Genomic DNA, 13,717 nt, shown 5'->3' on the forward strand with positions numbered 1-13,717 from the left:
GCCTCCTACATCACGCCAACCCATCACGTCTGGCAGAGCAGATCTCACAGGATAGAGATCGCGCATATCCGAATATCCAGCTTGCACCGCCGGTGCGAACCGAGTCAATGTGGCCCAGTGGTCAGCACGGGTATTGAAGAGCTCTAACCTCAAGGCCCGATTTTCACGGTCCTTATCCTCGAGCATCTCAGCAGTGGTGCGAGTCCGTGAATCCTCCTGGGTGGGGTCAGCATAGATAGCCTGGAGATACCCTTGTGCTCCCGGAAGTGATCCTGGCATATACCGGAAATCAGAGTCCCGAAATAGACCAGATCTGACTCGCATGATGGTCATCATAGAGTAGGCGGCGTCCTGCACAGCCATCTCAATAGTAACCCCGAGTCCATAGGAGCAGTGAAGGGGCTCGGTGGATCCAGGATAAGATGGAAATATCCTGACAGTGCAGAGATACTGGCTTTGATTAAAGTCCCGAAATTGCTCTTCGACCGTGTACTCAGGATACCAGCGGTATCCAGCCTCAGTCATTACCCTGACCAACTTGGCAGTATGGCCGGGTACATCTAGGCATCGAGTCAGGCGAACCACTTGATTGAGGTCGCGAGTGGCCATCTGAAAGCACAATCATAATGCAAAGGCATTAGAATTTCTAGCAAAATTTCGGCAGCATAACAGCTGTAAATGCTCAAGAAGGATTTTGAGACATTTGACAAAGGATTTCATACACACTCAACATCATCATATCAAAGTTCTGAGACCATCCTAGCAACATAATGTGGTAGTAGAACTGAACTAGGCTTGTATCCATCAAACCTATAAGGTACTACTGATTAGTAACACGTGATCCTGATAGAGAGAATAGATCCTAATTCCTTAACCCCCGGTGGAAGAATAGACTGACTCAGATCAGAATGTCATAAGATAAAGGAGTAAAAAGAGCCTTACGTTCCAACCCACAAACAATTCCCCTACATATAACTAAAGAATTTCTAGACTCAACATCGACCAGTTTGGCTTGGAGAACCTACAGGCAGTCCGGCTCTGATGCCAACGCTGTCAGGACCCCGACTCGATGTCACATCGATCTAGCCGGTAACACCTCATATCACTTTGCGGCCTCACGCACGGTATCCCCACGGGTGTCGCCTTACCTTTGCCCGGGACCGTTTGCGCCTTTTGGCTCACGTATATGATAGTGTCGCTAGCATCCATATGATAAGGAGCCCGGGCTGACATGACTAGTCGTAAACCCAAAGTGGCACAGACTTACAGGGACAGGCATCCATGACCCAGCTTCGAACGTGTCGGTCATCAGCAAGTGGGTCCGGGCTGTAGCACTGGGCTAGCAGGACTCCGGTAAACCGGGCTGTAGCGGGCTAACAGGACTCCGGTACTCAAAGCGTGACATTTCCCCGAAGGGACAGACACAGGAACGAAGAAGGACACATGCCGGCCAGCCTAAGTGTTCCAGAGCAGTAGCAAGCTACCATGGCTCAGCGGTAACACTAGGAGACATTTCCCGGTAAGAGAGGCTACTAAAGATAAACAACTAGATAGTCAGATCCCACACATACCAAGCATTTCAATCATACACACAATATGCTCGATATGTGCAAATACAACGAAGCATCACAACATGACTCTACGACACAAGTACTTTATTTAAGGCTCAGGGAGCCATACATAACATACACAAAGGTACGGGTCTCACGACCCAACATTCAAGTCATACAGTCATACAAACCAGCAGCGGAAGTAACTTGTCTGAGTACAGACAACTAGTAAAATAAAAGAGGCTTGGAAAGCCTAGCTATACTACGTGGTCCTTCACAAGCTCAGGGTCACCACCTGGGCCTTTAGCCTACTCGTTGATGTCAACGTCTACATAGAACCCATCAGAAGGGGTTGCAGCGTCTTCTGTAAAAATGTAAATTATAGCAACATGAGTACAAAGGTACTCAGCAAGACTTACATCAGATCCTACATACATGCATATTATCAAGAAGGGTTGGTGGAGTTATTGCAGCAAGCCAGCTTTGACTCTTGGCTAGACTATCCTACGATACTTCAACTTGAAATGGTTTTGCGCACACGAGTCCACTACTCACCACTTCAATACACTACCGAGGATCCGCCTCCGTCTTCCTACGGAAGAGCCATCCTCGGCACTCACACTTATCTTGAGGCTTTTAGTAGTTTCCATTTACTTGTCTATGAACTGTATAGGCAACCAAGTAGTCCTTTACCGCGGACGCGGCTATTCGAATAGATCATGATAACCCTGCAGGGGTGTACTTCTTCATACACGCTCTCACCACTTACCGTCGTTTACACGACATGTACTCGGCAACCTTCAAGCGGAAGCCCAACGTGGGTGTCGGCCACGACCTACCTAATCACCTAAGCCTCCAGTCCAGGTTTATCGCCTATCCAGGTTCCATCCGCAGGGAGTCCGGCCGAGGTTTCCCATACGGCCCCGAACGATGTGAACAGGGTTCCCGAGATACCTAACGGGTATTCGGTACACCCGGCCACGTACCTACCGCATCACAGCCCACCCCTACGGTCAGCGCTGTCCATGGCCTCCAGTAGGCTACAAACACCAGAAACTACTTGCAACTCCTGGACGGAGAACTAGGGTGAATAAGAAGCCGAGAGGGTCCATTGGTTTCGGGCCCAATGCATGGTAGTAGCTGATTCTTAAATCACACATACAGATCTCAGTGCTTAAGGTCGGCTTCAATGAAACAACCCACCATGTACTCCTACATGGCCTCTCATCGATACCTTTACCAAATCGTGTTCACCACACCACTCTCATTACCGACATAATCATTTCACTCTAGCCCATCACCCAGATGAACCAGACCTGACACGACTCTAAGCATAGCGGGCATAGCAGGGTAGGAACAACACATACATATGGCTCAATCAACTCCTACACATGCTAGTGGGTTTCATCTAGTTACTATGGCAATGACAGGTCAAGCAGAGGAAATGGGTTCAACTACCGTAGCACACAGCAGTTTGAAACGCGTTGTCTTAATGCAGTAAAAGAGAGCAGGAGCGAGAACATGGGATTGTATCGATATGATCAAATGGTTGGTTGCTTGCCTGATGGTTCGATGCACTGATACGGTTCTTCGTTAGGGTAATCACGGTACTCCTCGGAGACAGAACCTGTCGCAAAGGACACCGATACACAACCATCACCAAACAATGTGCAACAATATGATGCATGCATGAAACATGGCAATATGAGTGTGTTGGGCTAATGCAACTAAAACCAGAAGGGTTTGAACCAATTTGAATCAAAGATTCAAATTTCAAACTCAAATATGGCCTTTTAAAGTGCTTTTCCTTGTTCTGCTTTAAACCTCAATTTAACTTGTTTGATCATGCATGAAAATAGTACAGATGGATAGATTGGATTTTTCTGATCATTTTTCATATATAATTTGTCTGATTTGGAGTTACAGAATAAAAGTTATTAATTTTTGAAGTTTAAATAATATTCTGGAATTTCCTGATTTAAATTAAATCTGGAAATATATATATTGCGCCAGCATGACGTCAGCATGACGTCAGTGGTCAACTGCGGCTGGCTGGGGTCAAACCTGACGTGTGGGGTCCACACGTCAGTGACAGGGGGGGTTTAACAGGGTTAATTTAATCCTAATTAGGAATTAGTGGCGCTGGGGCCCACTGGTCAGTGTCAGGGGGGGTAGTTAGTTTAACTAATTTGGTTAGTGCTAATCCTAATTAGCTAACAGGGCTGGGCCCACCTGTCATGGACATAGGGGGGTCCTGCCATGGTCAAGGTGGGTCAAACCCACCGGCGACATGACGCCGGCGAGGCCCGAGACGGCGGCGCGATACGGAGACGCGCTACAGGGCACAGGCGAGGCCGTGCTTGGGCTCGTTGGAGAGCCCTTGCTCCCGCGCGTCGAACGGTGGTGGTGGCCGTGCCTGAGGTGGCCGGTACCGACGACGGCGAGCTCGTGAGCGGCGGCCGGAGTTCGGGTGCGGTCGGGATCGGCACTGCTGCTCGCAAGCGAGGGAGCTGAGGCGCTGGAGGGGCCCTACGGGTCCTTACGGACTTGTTGGACTCGCCGGGGTGACCAAATGGTCACCGGAGCTGCGTCGACGGCGAGCTCGGCGACGGCGGAGGTTCGGCCGTGGTGGGAAACGGGGTTACGGTGCGGGAACGAGGGGGAAAAGAGGGGGAAACGGTGGCGGAGCTCACCGCGGTTGTAGTGGGCGTCGAAGCGGGCTCGGGGACGCGCTGGAGACGGCGAATCGACGGCGATGGTGGTCGGAGCCCGAGGAGGAAGACGATGGCGTGGAGGCGATGCAGAGCTTCCCGAGGGGCTTGGCTTGGTGGGGAGGAAGAGGGGGTCGCGGCGGAGCTCCTGAGCTCAGCGGAGGGGCGAGGGGTGGCCGGTGACGGCTGCTATGGCGAATGGCGGCGAGGGGTGCGTTTGGACACGGGAGAGAGAGAGCGAGGGAGAGGAGAGGAAGAACCGGGGAGAGTGAGAGAGAGCAGGGGAGGGCGTGGCGTCGTCCGGGGCATCGAGGGCGACGAGAAGGGCGCCAGGCAGGCAGGGAGGGAGGTGGCGTGGTGCGGTGGCGCGCGCGCGCGCCGGGCACACTCCCCTCCCTCTGTCGAGGACGAAGACGACAGAGGGGGGAGACGGGCTGGGCCGCCTACTGGCTGGGCCGGCCAGCTGGCTGGGCTGCACAGGGAGGAGCCCCAGGTAAGCTTCTCCCTTTTATTTATTTCTGTTTTCTAATTTCTGACATTTGTTTTGATTTAAATAAAATATTAAATCATTTTATAACCTTATGCCAATTTTTGCAGGAGCTAAATATATTATTCCAGAGCTCCCCAACAGGTGGCATAATTTTTGGAATATATTAATATATATAGTTAATATATTTCCAATGCAAATATTTATGCATTAATTCCAAATGCCCAAAATAAATACCTATGAGATCTTAAAAATATTGGTTTGATTTTTATCTCTGTCCAATATTTTTAGAGAGCAACATGAGCATTTTCTTGGACCTTTTTGGAGAAATTTTTATTTGGATCATTTTCAGAAGTGATTCTGAGGGTTTCACAAATCCCCATTTCAAGTTAAATGGAATTTTAAACATGATGCACACACTCTGATGCATGACTAGCTAGGGTGTGACACCGGAGAGGGCTAGGGTTACACAGAGTCGGTTACAATGGTAGGAGATCTACATATCCGTATCGCCAAGCTTGCCTTCCACGCCAAGGAAAGTCCCATCCGGACACGGGACGAAGTCTTCAATCTTGTATATTCATAGTCTTGGAGTCCGGCCGATGATGATAGTTCGGCTATCCGGACACCCCCTAGTCTGGAACTCCCTCACTCGCTGTTGGCATGGGAGAATCCAGCGGATGAGCATGACCTGGACTACGTTGACAAGCTTGAGCTTCTTGTTCATCAGGGTTTGGAGACAGGATTGGAGTCCGGTCAGCTCCTCCGAATCGCCCCACAACAAGCCCTTCTCTTTCCAGGAGGTGAGCCGTGTGGGGATGCTAGATCTGAATTCGGGAGCTGCTGCCCATTCAGGGTCACGCGGCTCGGTGATGTAGAACCACCCCGATTGCCACCCTTTGATGGTTTCCACGAAGGCGCCCTCGGGACAGGTGACGTTGGGCATCTTGCCCACCATGGCGCCTCCGCACTCCGCTTGGCTGCCGCCCACTACCTTCGGCTTGACATTAAAAGTCTTTAGCCATAAGCTGAAGTGGGGCTGGATGCAGAGGAAGGCCTCGCACACGACGATAAACGCCGAGATGTTGAGGATAAAATTCGGGGCCAGATGATGGAAATACAAGCCATAGTAGAACGTGATCCCCCGGACAAAGGGGTGAAGTGGGAAGCCCAGTCCGCGGAGGAAATGGGGAAGTCATACCACCCTCTCATGGGGCCTGGGGGTGGGGATAAGCTGCCCCTCGTCGGGGAGCCGGCGCGCGATATCGCTGGACAAGTATCTGGCCTTGCGCAGCTTTTTGATGTGCCCCTCCGTGACGGAGGAGGCCATCCACTTGCCTCCCGCTCCAGACATAGTTGGAGAAGGTTGAGGTGAGATGTGCGGGCTTGGGCGCTGGAGCTCGAGTGCACGGAGATGGATAAGCAAAGGAGGAAGAAGGCGTAGGTAAAAAGGTGGATATTTATCCCCTTATATATGGGCGGACGAAACCATGCGTCCCCACCAGCCCGGTAAAACTCGCTTATCTCCCAAGGGCCGCGATCAATGGCGCTGTTGGGTTACCCACGTCCGTATTGATGAGAATCCCGGAATAAGGGGACACGATCTCTGCTTTGACAAGATGTGCCAAGGAAACCGCTTCGCTAAACGCGCTGAGGTGGAACAATAAAAATGATTCGAGTAAAGGCTTGGCCGTGGTGTGACGTCATATCACGAAATACGTTAGCAGATTGAACTTGTGTGAATATTATTCTCTCTACGGTGGAATGTGGAATTTATTTTGCAGAGCCGGACACTATCCTGGTGTTCCAAATCTTCTATGAATTATTCGGAGGAGGAACCCGCCTTGCAATGCCGAAGACAATATGCGCGCCGGACTCGTCGTCATTGAAGCCTGGTTCAGGGGCTACTGAGGGAGTCCTGGACTAGGGGGTGTCCGGATAGCCGAACTATCATCATTGGCCGGACTCCAAGACTATGAAGATACAAGATTGAAGACTTCGTCCCGTGTCCGGATGGGACTTTCCTTGGCGTGGAAGGCAAGCTTGGCAATGAAGATATGTAGATCTCCTACCATTGTAACCGACTCTGTGTAACCCTAGCCATCTCCGGTGTCTATATAAACCGGAGGGTTTTAGTCCGTAGGACGAACAACAATCATACCATAGGCTAGCTTCTAGGGTTTAGCCTCCTTGATCTCGTGGTAGATCTACTCTTGTACTACCCATATCATCAATATCAATCAAGCAGGAGTAGGGTTTTACCTCCATCGAGAGGGCCCGAACCTGGGTAAAAACATTGTGTCCCTTGTCTCCTGTTACCATCCGCCTAGACGCACAGTTCGGGACCCCCTACCCGAGATCCGCCGGTTTTGACACCGACAGTGGGTATCACGCTATCCTTGGCCGAGATGCCTTCGCACGCTTTCAAGCCATACCCCATTACGGGTACATGAAGCTCAAAATGACCGGCCCTAACGGAATCATCTCAATCTCAAGCAACCTGGACAAAGCTCTCCGTGCCGAAAACAAAACCGCATCCTTGGCCCTGGAGGCACTATCTGAAGCCCTAGCGGCAGAATAATTAACCACCCTACGAACCATGGTGGATAGGGATGACGTGATCCTTGATAAAAGATCCAAGTCCACCTCTTTCAAGCCAGCCGAGGAGATAGTAAAATTCCAAGTACACCTGACGGACCCCAATAAAATAGCATCCATCGGGGCACAACTAGATCTGGCAGTGGATGTCGCCCTACGCGCATTCTTGCATAAGAATTGGGATATCTTCGCCTGGCATCCTTCAGATATGCCCGGCATCCCACGAAGACTGGCCGAACACAGTCTCAACATAATCAAGGGATTTAAGCCCGTGAAGTAGACACTACGGAGATTCTCCGAACCCAAGCGTCAAGCTATGGGAGAAGAGCTAGCCAAATTACTAGAGTCTGGGTTCATTAGGGAAATCAAGCATCTGGATTGGCTAGCCAATCTGCTTATGGTCCCCAAAAAGGACAAATCATGGTGCCTGTGCGTCGACTTCAAGGACCTCAACAAGGCTTGCCCTAAAGGTCCTTTCCCATTGCCCTGCATTGACCAAATTATCGACGCAACTGCAGGACAAGATTCGCTCTGTTTCCTTGATGCCTATTCCAGATACCATCAGATCAAGATGAAGGAATCGGGCTAGGCTGCAACCGCATTCATCATCCCTTACGGTCCCTTCTACTTCAACACTATGCCCTTTGGACTCAAGAATGCCGGGGCTACCTACCAGCGCATGATTCAAACATTCCTGGAAAAACAAATAGGAAAAACAGTCAAAGTGTACGTGGATGATGTGGTCATTAAAACAAAACAAGTCGAGTCACTGGTGGATGATCTTCGCCTTACCTTCGACAATCTCCGAACATACGACATCCGACTTAATCTGGAAAAATGTGTCTTCGGAGTTCCAGCCGAAAAGTTGCTGGGGTTCATTGTTTCCCATAGAGGAATTGAGGCGAACCCAACAAAAATCCGAGCTCTGTCACAATTGGCCATGCCAATAGACCTAAAGCAGGTCCAGATATTAGCCGGATGTGTAGAGGCTTTGAGTCAATTTATCTCCAAATTAAGAGAAAAGGCATTGCCATTATACAAGCTACTGCGCCATACAGATAACTTCAAGTGGACGGATGCAGCCACTGATGGATTGGAAGAAGTAAAAGCCCTTCACGCAAGCAACCCAATCTTGGCTGCACCTGGCGTTGGAGAGCCTATGTTTTTATACATTGCGGTAACCAACCAAGTAGTAAGCGTCGTCCTCGTCATCGAGCGAGGGGAGGAGGGACATAAATTCCCCACCCAAAAGCCCGTTTACTATGTATCGGAGGTCCTTACACCTTGCAAATCCCGATACCCGCACTATCAGAAGATAGCCTACACAGTCTTTATGGCGTCTTGCAAACTTCGACACTACTTTCAAGAGTGTTCGATCACAGTGGCATCCGAGTTGCCATTGAATGACATCATTAACAACAGGGACGCCACTGGCCACATAGCAAAGTGGGCCATCGAGCTATTACCGTTTGAAATCATATACAAGCCACGCCGGGCTATTAAATCCCAGGTGTTGGCCGACATTATAGCCGAATGGACAGAAGCCGAACTCCCTAAAGAATACAGCTCCTGTTCTAATTGGGTCATGTACTTCGATGGCTCCAAAATGCTGGTCGGACTGGGGGCTGGCGTAATCCTCACATCCCCCACTGGGGACATAGTCCTCTACGTATTTCAAATCATGTATATGGACTCTAATAATGTAGCCGAATACGAGGTGCTACTGCACGGTTATCGTATGGCTGTCTCCATGGGCATACAACGCTTGAAGATGCGTGGGGACTTGAACCTCGCAATTTCATAGGTCAACGGAGAGTTCGATGCGAAGGACCCAGAAATGATGGCATACTAAAACACCATATTGAAAATGTCAGCTCAGTTCAACGGACTTGAGTTCCATCATGTCGCCCGGGAAAGTAATCAGGCAGCCGACATCCTTGCTCATATGGGCGCTAAACGCGACCCCATGCTTCCCAACACCTTTGTGGAACGACCCTTTAAGTCATTCGTGGTGTGGCAAGATGAGAGCGGCAAGGGCAACGTAGAACTGATCACACCCCCAACCGTTGAACACAATGTGGACAATGTTGGGGGTTCAAATATCGAGATAACACCCTCCGCTCATGAGATCATGGCTGTTATTGCCCCTTGGACCAAACCTTACTTGGCCTACCTTAATAGGCAAGAGCTGCCCGACGATCAAAATGAAGCGCGATGCATAGTTCGATGCTCCAAAGCCTTCAAAGTACACGAAGGCGAACTATATAAAAGAAGTACAACCGAAGTCCTTCAAAGGTGTATCTCCGAAGAGGAGGGAAGGCAGCTCTTCACAGAGATACATGCCGGTCTTGGCGGTCATCATGCTGCAGCCCGTGCCCTTGTAAGCAAAGCGTTCCGGGCATGCTTTTTCTGGCCTACGGCTGAGCTGACGCTCAAGACCTTGTCCAACGTTGCGTGGGCTGTCAACTCTTCGCCAATCAGAGCCACATGCCTCCTACCGCATTAAGAACAATCCACATTACTTGGCCCTTTACGGTCTGGGGGCTTGACATGGTAGGACCCCTTAAAGGGGAAGCCACAAAAAGAAGTACTTATTGGTCATGATGGATAAATTCACTAAATGGATAGAAGCCAAACCAGTTAAAATAATTGAGGCTGGACCAGTGATCGATTTTATATTAGGCGTAGTCCACCATTATGGTGTCCCGCACAGTATCATCACTGACAATGGCTCTAACTTCACAACTGATGAGGTGAAAACCTGGTGTGCTACGTTGGGCATTAAACTCGACTATGCATCTGTATACCACCCCCAAACAAATGGCCAAGTCGAACGGGCCAATGGTCTGGTCATGAGTGGTATTAAACCATGACTCGTGCGCTCATTACAAGAATCGGATAAGCACTGGGTTGAGGAACTCGATTTCGTACTCTAGGGACTCTGGATGATGCCCAATCGAGCGACCGGGTACACACCTTTCTTTATGGTGTACGGCGCTGAAGCCGTATTACCTTGTGATATTATTCATGACTCACCTAGAGTGCGCATGTCTGAAGAGAAAGAAGCCGAACTTGATTGGCAGGATGACCTAGATGGACTGGAAGAGGAGCCTGATGTAGCCAAGGCCTGTTCTGCATTCTATCAACAACAGGCCAGGCGTTACCAAAGCAGAGAAGTGTGGGCTAAAACATATAACGTTGGAGAACTTGTTCTATGCCTCCTGGAGAAGAAAAAGGATAAGCTCAAACCCAAATGGGAGTGCCCCTTCATTATCTATGTAGTCCTCACTGGAGGAGCCTATCGCCTTCTCAATGCGGAGGATAATCGCCTTGAGCCGAACCCATGGAATGCCGCCCGGCTCCGAAGATTTTACGCATAATTCAGCCCCCTTACGTCTAAGTTTAAAATTAGGTTCTTTCCATTTTCTCTTTCTTTTTACCCTCTTTAGCTCTCCCTCCTTATATTGTATGCCCGGATAAACCGCATCATTGGGGATACACATATTTAAATGTATGCATCCCACCATACATGGGGGCTTCTTTTGAAAGAAGCATTTTATTACAAAGCTTACAAGCTTCTTTTGTCCATACTATCTGTTGTTTCTGCCATTTTATGCACCTCTATGACTTAAGTTTTTGCCAAGCTGGGTTGCCTCGCTCCTGTTCTTATACCCTATGTTCCTGATTGTTCGGCTAGGGTATAAAGGGAGCACCTCTGCGATTGTTACAACCGGGTTATCCGGCGCTGTACCTCTGACGGGTGAAGCCAAAAGCTAGTGTTCCTAAGAGAATATTTGGGCGGCACATATTCGATAGGATGTTTTCGGAATAACGCATAATAGCGGCTATCTGTACTTCAGATACAAGCCCAGTCCAAGAAAAGGAACCCCTAACAGAACTATTTTTCTTGGAAGATGTTTCTGACGTTAAAAAGCAATATAACATAACTCTGCCGATCACAATTTGTCTGTTTGAGCAATATACTGGATTGCCTGGTTTCTGACAATACCAAATGTTTACTGTCAAACATAGTATACGGAAACACTCCAACTTCTTTGGTTCGAAGGTGGAAGCCGAAGGTCTGCGATGACAAAATTTTCATAAAATTCGACTGGAGATAAGTTCGGTCGTAAAGTACATGGGTACATCAAATCGAACGCTCACTCCATTTCTATGCCATCTAATAGGCTATCTAATTTACAATCTTGTTGCAAAAATTTCACCGATGTGATTACTTGGTCATATACCAAGTTTACGGGAATTTCCTTCCCATCGGGTCCCCGCGGTCCAACCCTGGGCATATGGTTTGGGTCAAGACCAATATAGCGTGTCTTCACCATGGCCCAAGCCTCTCAAGCGCCTTCACGACAGGTTGATGTCTTCCACAGCTCGAACCGATGTCGGGCACCCTTGAAAAGATCAGCCAACCCCTCCATACTTTTTGGAGGAATGTCGGAGGGCCACAAGGCTTTGGCCATGTTCTTCATTGCCTTTCGAGCACGTTCGTGCAGCTTGCCCAACTCCTTCAGAATGTCACTCTAAAGAACTGGCATTTCCTCCTCGGTGCGGCCGGTCAGCATACCTGCATCAACTGGTCTGTCATATTTTGTATTATATGATTCTCTCAAATAATTCAGACGGTTTGCAAAACATACAAAATATACCACCCTTCAGTTTCTGGTTTTCTTGTTGTGCCTCTAACAGTTGAGCATTCAATCTCTTTATCTCTTCGGCCTATTTCTTTACTTCCTCCTCCAATTTTTTATCGTTGCCATAATACATTGGGGCACTCTTTATGTCTTCAAGCTCCCGGGTCAGTGCATTGTTTTTCTCCTTGAGACCTTGTGATCATCAAACTATCCTTAAATCGGTTTTGATCGCCCACTTTAAGTCTCGGGGGCTACTACTATTATCTATCCATTAAGTTATTGAAATTTTTTACCTGCATATCCTTTGTGAATAGGCGAGCGACCCCGGTGAGTCCGTCCTGGACAGCTCATATATAAGCACCTACAGTGCTTAGGGCGTTGAACTCTGGCTCTGTTAAGGAAGGGGTGTGTAAGGCTTCTTTTAAGTGACGATGATTCTTCTCACTTTCGACTTCGGAGTTGGTAACTGATATGTCTCCGTCGTATCTACTTTTCCAAACACTTTTGCCCTTGTTTTGGACTCTAACTTGTATGATTTGAATGGAACTAACCCGGACTAATGGTGTTTTCAGCAGAATTGCCATGGTGTTGTTTTATGTGCAGAAAATAAAAGTTCTCGGAATGACCTGAAACTCCACGGAACACCTTAGAAAAAACAATAAAAAATCCTCGCCAAAGATGAAGACCAGGGGGGCCACACCCTGTCCACGAGGGTGGGGGCGCCCCCCTGGGCGCACCCCCCTACCTCGTGGGCCCCCTGGTGGCCCTCCGACGCCAACTCCAACTCCATATATTGGCTTTCGGGGAGAAGAAAATCAGGGAGAAGAAATCATCGCGTTTTACGATACGGAGCCGCCGCCAATCCCTAATCCCTCTTGGGAGGGCTGATCTGGAGTCCGTTCGGGGCTCCGAAGAGGGGGATTCATCGCCTTCGTCGTCATCAACCATCCTCCATCACCAATTTCATGATGCTCACCACCGTGCATGAGTAATTCCATCGTAGGCTTGCTGGACGGTGATGGGTTGGATGAGATTTATCATGTAATTGAGTTAGTTTTGTTAGGGTTTGATCCCTAGTATCCACTATGTTCTGAGATTGATGTTGCTATGAATTTGTTATGCTTAATGCTTGTCACTAGGGCCCGAGTGCCATGATTTCAGATCTGAACCTATTACGTTTTCACGAATATATGTGTGTTCTTGATCCTATCTTGCAATTCTATAGTCACCTACTATGTGTTATGATCCGGCAACCCCTAAGTGACAATAATCGGGACCACTCCCGGTGATGACCATAATTTGAGGAGTTCATGTATTCACTATGTGCTAATGCTTTGTTCCGGTTCTCTATTAAAAGGAGGCCTTAATATCCCTTAGTTTCAAATAGGACCCCACTGCCACGGGAGGGTAGGACAAAAGATGTCATGCAAGTTCTTTTCCATAAGCACGTATGACTATATACGGAATACATGCCTACATTACATTGATGAATTGGAGCTAGTTCTATGTCACCCTATGTTATGAATGTTACATGACGAACCGCATCCGGCATAATTATCCATCGCTAATCCGGTGCCTACGAGTTTTCCATATACTGGTTCTCGCTTATTTACTTTTCCGTTGCTACTGTTACAATCAGTACAAAATACCAAAAACATTACTTTTGCTGTCTTTACTTTTGTTACCGTTACCACTACTATCATATTACTTTGCTACTAAACA

Source organism: Triticum aestivum, chromosome 6B (genome assembly GCF_018294505.1).
Source record: "Triticum aestivum cultivar Chinese Spring chromosome 6B, IWGSC CS RefSeq v2.1, whole genome shotgun sequence".
NCBI classification, from domain to species: domain Eukaryota; kingdom Viridiplantae; phylum Streptophyta; class Magnoliopsida; order Poales; family Poaceae; genus Triticum; species Triticum aestivum.